Here is a 6513-nt window from a genome sequence, read left to right on the forward strand (position 1 = left end):
TATTTGCACGTACGTGAAAATACATGACGGTTGATATTAGTGAGGCTCTCTGATACCTCTGAGAAGAACCAATATCTGGAAATGAGGTCATCAAAGTAAGGTGAACAAAGAATAGTAAGTTACACAGCTATCGGATTTATACTAAAAATGAATTCAATTCAATTTCGATGAAAGACAAATTTTCGTCTAAGACGCTGAACGACGTTCAAGTGGGACCGGCGACAATTTGCGAACACGAGATGTCGTCGTGATGGAAATGATTGACATCTGTCAGTAAAAGAATATTTCATTTCCTAAAACAAGGTATACAATATCTGCTTGTCTTTATATATATCACGATTTAGTTAATAAACATCAGTAGCTTGTATCTAAGGCATCGAGAATTGTGGTTAAAATATCTCGTGCATCTGAAAACGAGGAGATCATCTACAAAATAGTCCACCCAGGTTTGTTGTTTCACCTGTCAAACTTAAACAATCTTATTCTTGTACCTGTTCAGTACACTTGTAATATTTTTTATTCCGTTTTGCTGCCTTGGAATAGCAATTAGCCCTACCGAGTGTTTAAATAGTTGTGTCTTTGAGGGCGTGTCCCTTGTACCTTTCATTCGGGCGAGTGAAACATTCTATTTATTGTGCTGTTCTTCTAACGAGTGGTTGATAATAACACTCAAAACATAATATAACGTACGGCAAGGTAGTACCTCTCAAAAACGGAATTCACTTCGCCAAGGAAGGTTTGAACCACAACCTAACACCTAGTTTAATTCTTGGGAATCAAAACATGTTATACACTAAACAACGTTTAGAGGGATATCACTGTTCTTTTAACATTTCGACTACGTGCTAAATTTTGTTGGCATTATTGCAGAGTCCAGTTCAGAGTATTTAATTTCTTAGTTAAGAGAGTTGCGTTGATTTAAAACTTACAATAGGGTGTGACGTGGGGTGTAGTTTGTGTACGTGACGTTTAAATATTCTGAAGTGCCATAACGATAATGTTTTTTTGTTTTTTTTCAGTTTAATATATTGTTCTTCAAGGCCCTCGTCTCCAACAACTTTGTGTAATATTATTCCATCTTACAGTGGAATTTTAAGTTTAGCATTGTAAACCCAAGTTGCATTTTTAGAACCGCGCAAGGACGGATAGGTTATAGCTTGTCAGTGTTTTTTGATTGGCTTGACTTGAGTTTTTTTAATACAAATAACTAGCGTTTCGGAGAGTGAGGCTCTTACTGATCTAAAGAAAAGAAGACAGTCTGAAAACAAATTAAGCATGAGCCATAGTCCCAAATCCCACGAGCAGCGTGAATGATTCTACTGTCAGTATTCCTTATATTGGCATCATTTTTTTTTCTTGAGTTAGTATGTATTTGTGTACCTACAAATGCCGAGATACTATATAATTCTCAAGTTTGTTTTCTTTGTTGTGACTGTACAATCAATAAAAATTATTAAAATACCCAAAAAATAATAATTAAAAATTATCATGAAATTCTGTGTAACAGTGTATTGCGTATCAATCCAGACTCTGGTTGTCTGATGAATGAAAACGATAGCTTTTTACCAGACACATCATTACCTAGTGAAAAGCCTACGATCTTTTTTTTTTTTTTTTTTTTTACATTGGATAGCGATTTAAATAGTGAATAGCTTTATCTATCCTTGAGTGTCTGCTACTCTTCTGCTGACGGGGTGTCTCTATTTTTCAGTGCTACCAAGAGACCAATCTTATTTGACTGTTGTCAATAGACCGTAACAGCTTCATCATGCAACTTTGCCTTGCTATTTTGCTGATTGTGGCCGCTATTTGCCATGGAAAATCGGTAATGTTGCTCTTAACTATTTTTTGACCTATGTCCTTGACATTCACTTTGCATCTCAAATTCTACTAATTTATGTTCGCGATTTTTTTGTCTCGAAAGACTAACAACATCCCCGAGAATGATTGGGAACAAATGGATGTGGCATTAAACGAGGATCCTCCCTGTAAAGTAAGACGTTTATTTTTATTATTTCAAGGCATATAGAAGTTCTAAGGGTGGGCTACTGTCACACGAACACACCTGATACCTTGAAATCGAGAATAACTTTAACTTCCTGCTATTGGGTAAATGGCGGACTTATGTTACCGCTTCGTCTCAATTGGTAGATATACGTGTGTACTATAATGCGGGTGAAGGGAGGTGGGGGGGGGGGGGGAGTCTAACGTTCGGTATGAACGTGTTAGCGTGAAATGTCTGCAAGCCTAGTAATGTGTTTGCGCTGATTGCAGGGTAATTTGTGTGCAGAAGACACATCCTAAAGAACAAACCACGATCTTGCGTCGATCATCTTAGGAATGGCGCCAAACGCAGTGGCTACTAAGGATTTACGATGCTGTTGGAAATGGATTCACTGTGTACTGTGATATGGAGACTGAGCCTGGTGCAGCATGGACTCTTGTAGTATCTTGGAGCCTTGAAAATAAGGGTTTCTCGAACTTTAGGTACAGTTATCGCCCTCGTTCCGTTACAGAAGTTTCGAAATGAGCAATGGGCAGGAAGCTTAGCCCAAGATTATTCTTCCTGCATCCGAGAGAAGGTGACCCGCTTTGATTCTCAGAAAATATAAGAGCTGTTGTAATGAAAATTGTATGCATGACCAGCAAAAGGCGCCTGCCACGTGTAAATCATGATGTCATACCTCCCAAATTGCGTCATACGTTGAAAAAAAATCCACTGAATCTAAAAAAATTGAGGGAAAAACATTATTGATAAAATTTGAATTAACTGTACAAGATGGCAGTGAGAGATGCCTCTTGTAAGACAACTTTATCGCTGGATTAAATTAGGATAATCAATAAAGACACCAATGTGCTACATTAATTACACGCGAGATAGGTACGAAAGTGAACTCTGCATGAGAAAACAACAATTGTTACAGCTGACTGGTGAATAACTCCAACTTTGAGTTATTTCTGTCGGTTTTATTTTGCTGCACAAACAGTTTGTATTAATATTTGTTTCGCGACTGCAGGACCTCCCCCCTCTCAGTGAACGATCCGGTCAACGAAAACTCGCCTAACTGGCTCCTTTATCAACAGACCTCTGACCAAATGAAGTCCTTGAAAGACGTATCGACCCACTGGCGGGCGACTTGCAGTTTTGACAAACACGGGATCAACCATTACAAAGATTACGTCCGTGGACGGTTTTCGGAGGCTGATATCCTCGATTTCCTAGGTAATGGTGTTTGTCTCAAGACCGAGCTTGTGAACATCCGTGGTTACATTGTAATACACAAGACAGCCAGGTTTTGGCAGGTTCCCAACACGTACTTTCTGCATATCGACAGTTACCATAATGGTTGTCAGTTTGATCCAACTGTCGGTTCTGTGGGATATGAAGATAACTTTGGGTTCTACGGCCGTGTAAATCTGAAGTTTGCCTGTAGCATGAATGAGGACTCTACCACTCAGTGGTGGTTCGGTGGATATTAATAATTCAGGAGCATTACGTGCATCACCTTACACTTATTAAGCTTTTTAGCATCAAACTAGTGAACTCAAGGCTCGTGATAATTTTTTTTTTTTTTGTACTAGAGAGAAAGTAGTCAAGTTTTCTCATGAATGCTTAGAAAGTAAATTGTAAGACGTGAGGTTTACAAATAAAACTTCCATGTGATGGTTAACTGTGTGGTGATTTCCCTAATTTGCCTTATTTATTTAATTTATTTATTTAACATTTCTTTATACACGGTTAAAAATCATCATTATGTTAAAGAATAAATCCAAAGTTAATGCTCCTAAATAAACTTTAAAACTGCTGCATGCGCAAGTGTGATGATGTCATTGTATATTTCAAAAGATTACCTTTGATGGCAATGGGATGGCAGTGAATTACAGTTCATCAAATTAGATTTTTGTGCACGATGTCTGGAAATCGAAATTATATTTCTGGTGGAATTGAGAACGGTTTGGTTTGTTTCGTTTCCTCAGAAACGAAACGGTACTGTTTTCAGTTCAGGGGTGAACTATTTACATAGTGATTTGTAATATCCAATCAGAGTAAAGTTCGTAATTGTAAATGTAAATACGGCGACAAAATTTCAGCAAAAGCTCGGTGCGTCGCAACAAAATGTGTCATTTGCAACATTTCAGTGAAACTCTCGTTTCTCGGTATTATCTTACACAAGAAAACTGCGAACTGAACTTGACAACGATAGTGTAAAAGAAATATATTTTCGAAGTAGAGACACCGCCACACCACGCGATTTGTCCTCCAATGCGATATTTTAAGCCGATGGAAGCAGTTAGTTTTGTTTAGTTCAACAAAGAAATGGTACTGTTTTCCGTTTCAGAGTGATTTATTGACATAGTTAGTATGAATGTTATCAGGGCAAACGCTTGTAATTCACAAGGTAAACATGCTCAGCAAAAATAACTTCTCGAAACTAAATTTTATTTCGTGACACGGAAAGAAAAGGAAATTAAAATGTCATGCAGGTAGAAATAATTGGCGACTTGAATGTTCCTAAGTCTTACTGAAACGATGTGTTCTAGAGAAACGAAGATATCTGTTTCCGTGCTTGATTTAAATGTCATTAAGATCACAACTACGGCGACATCATTTTGGTCAAACTATCCCGCCTCTTTTCTGTGGCTGTTTACGGGAAAAGAACACGCACTTGGTGCGTTTGGACGATACTACAGATACGATATATTGTGGAAGGTAACTAAGTCATCATATCGTAATTTTTAAAATTAACGTTGGTATATTGCAAAATAGGCACAATATGGCTTTTTTATGAGGTTTTCTTCATATCGTAGGTGTCGACATTTTCCAGATTTAGTTGAATTTCTCGAATTTTCCGCCACAATTCCAGGTGCTTTACTTTTTTAAGCGCACTTTTAAAAATAAGAAAATTTGTATTTCGACATACCGCGGCATTTCAAGAGCTGGTTTTCATGATAACACCGATAGCATTTGTATTTTAGCTTCATAATATTCAAGCGAAAGTGGAGGATTAATTGCACAACTCTCGTCACACATGAGGCGTCCTTTTTGAAAAGAAAAATATACAGCGTCACTGACAACGAAACGCAGAGTGCCGCATCCATTCGAATCAAGGACTGCCCGGCACAGAAATGGAAAAATTATGCGTCAAATGCTTTTGCCTCTTAGGTTTATTTAGCCTCACACACAATACTTTGAATTTCTGAAAAATTTGGCGGGGCAGAGTCAAAGTGAGGTAGCACGAGTAAATACATTTCGAAGCGCGTTTACTGTAATAACTGATACATGTGTGGACAACTTAAATTAATTAGCCCTTTCTCTTTTACAATAGGTTCAGTACTAAACCTCACCTGGACGAAAAACCCCAGGCTCTGGCAACTGAGCAGATCAGTGCGGTGCAAAGCGGTGCATTAGCACATATCCCCCTCACCCCAGGACTTCTCATGCACAAGTTATCAAAACCCCGGCCTTCCTCAGACTTTGAATATCTTTCCGGAAACGAAACACTATTTCTTTCTGAGAAATATAGCTTCTTGTTGTCATTATTTCTTTGCTCTCGTCTCTTTCTGAATGTCTCTCCTTTTTGAAGACAAGTAAAGCTTATTTACAGCAAGCTCGAGGCCATACTTAGCTATACTTATTAAAACATGTGTTGTCTTTGTCTTGCTATTTATCACATTTTAAGTTACACTTAAGATCGATTTTGATTGCTAAACTAATAAATCAAACCGTGAATATGCAAGATAGAAAATAGCTTGCAGGGCTATTTGATTTAATAAAAGGAATAATTAATGGTATAAATGCAATTTCCTTTCAAGAATTGCGTAGTCGATTTGTAGGCAATCTAATGGTTCCGTGCACAATTTGGAATAAATAAGCCCTAGCACATTTCTCAGAGACAAAAAATCGAACGAGCTCGTTGGACGTGTGCAATTTGAAGTCTCTGAAAAAATTATGACTGCCTATTTATTACAAATTGGGAGAAAAAAAACTGATCATTTAATTACTAGTTAATAATATACGTGCAATTTAATTTCAACTTTCTGCACTCAATTTCAACTTTCTGCACTGCTTGGGATCGATTAGAAACGGCTCTCAGCCAATCAGCATACTCAAGATTTTTGCATGTATATTGTTATCAAGATAATTCGATAGTGTCAAAGTTAGTTTCATCTACAGACGTTTTGAACACTGTCCATTTAACTTTTATCTGCATCATTGATTGTCCAAGAAAGCATTTCAACACTGTCCTCTGTGCTTTCCAATAGAGTTGCCGTCTAATATTCAATTGCTTCATCAGCTGCTTTTAATAAGTAAGTAAAGTAAGTAAATTTATTTCAACTCGGGTTGATGAGGTTGATTAGGCCCTTAGCAATACAGTCATGCTAATATGCCGAGAAAAATATATAAAAACATGTCAAAAACAAAAAACAAAACAAAAACAAAACAAAACAAAAAACAAAAACAAAAAACATACATGGTCAATTAATGACTAACATTCTAACTATATCAATAAG

General features: G+C 37.2%; 1 pseudogene across 1 annotated transcript; it reads left to right on the forward strand.

Annotated features, from left to right (window-relative positions):
• The first annotated feature begins 875 nt into the window (after positions 1 to 875).
• On the forward strand, positions 876 to 3569 carry LOC145484883 (uncharacterized; annotated as a pseudogene). The gene is made up of 4 exons (XR_014049089.1): positions 876 to 1825; positions 1925 to 1993; positions 2275 to 2487; positions 3018 to 3569. The product of XR_014049089.1 is annotated as an uncharacterized LOC145484883 (transcript).
• The last annotated feature ends 2944 nt before the right edge of the window (positions 3570 to 6513 follow it).

This window comes from Orbicella franksi, chromosome 4, assembly GCF_964199315.1.
Source record: "Orbicella franksi chromosome 4, jaOrbFran1.1, whole genome shotgun sequence".
Lineage (NCBI taxonomy): Eukaryota > Metazoa > Cnidaria > Anthozoa > Scleractinia > Merulinidae > Orbicella > Orbicella franksi.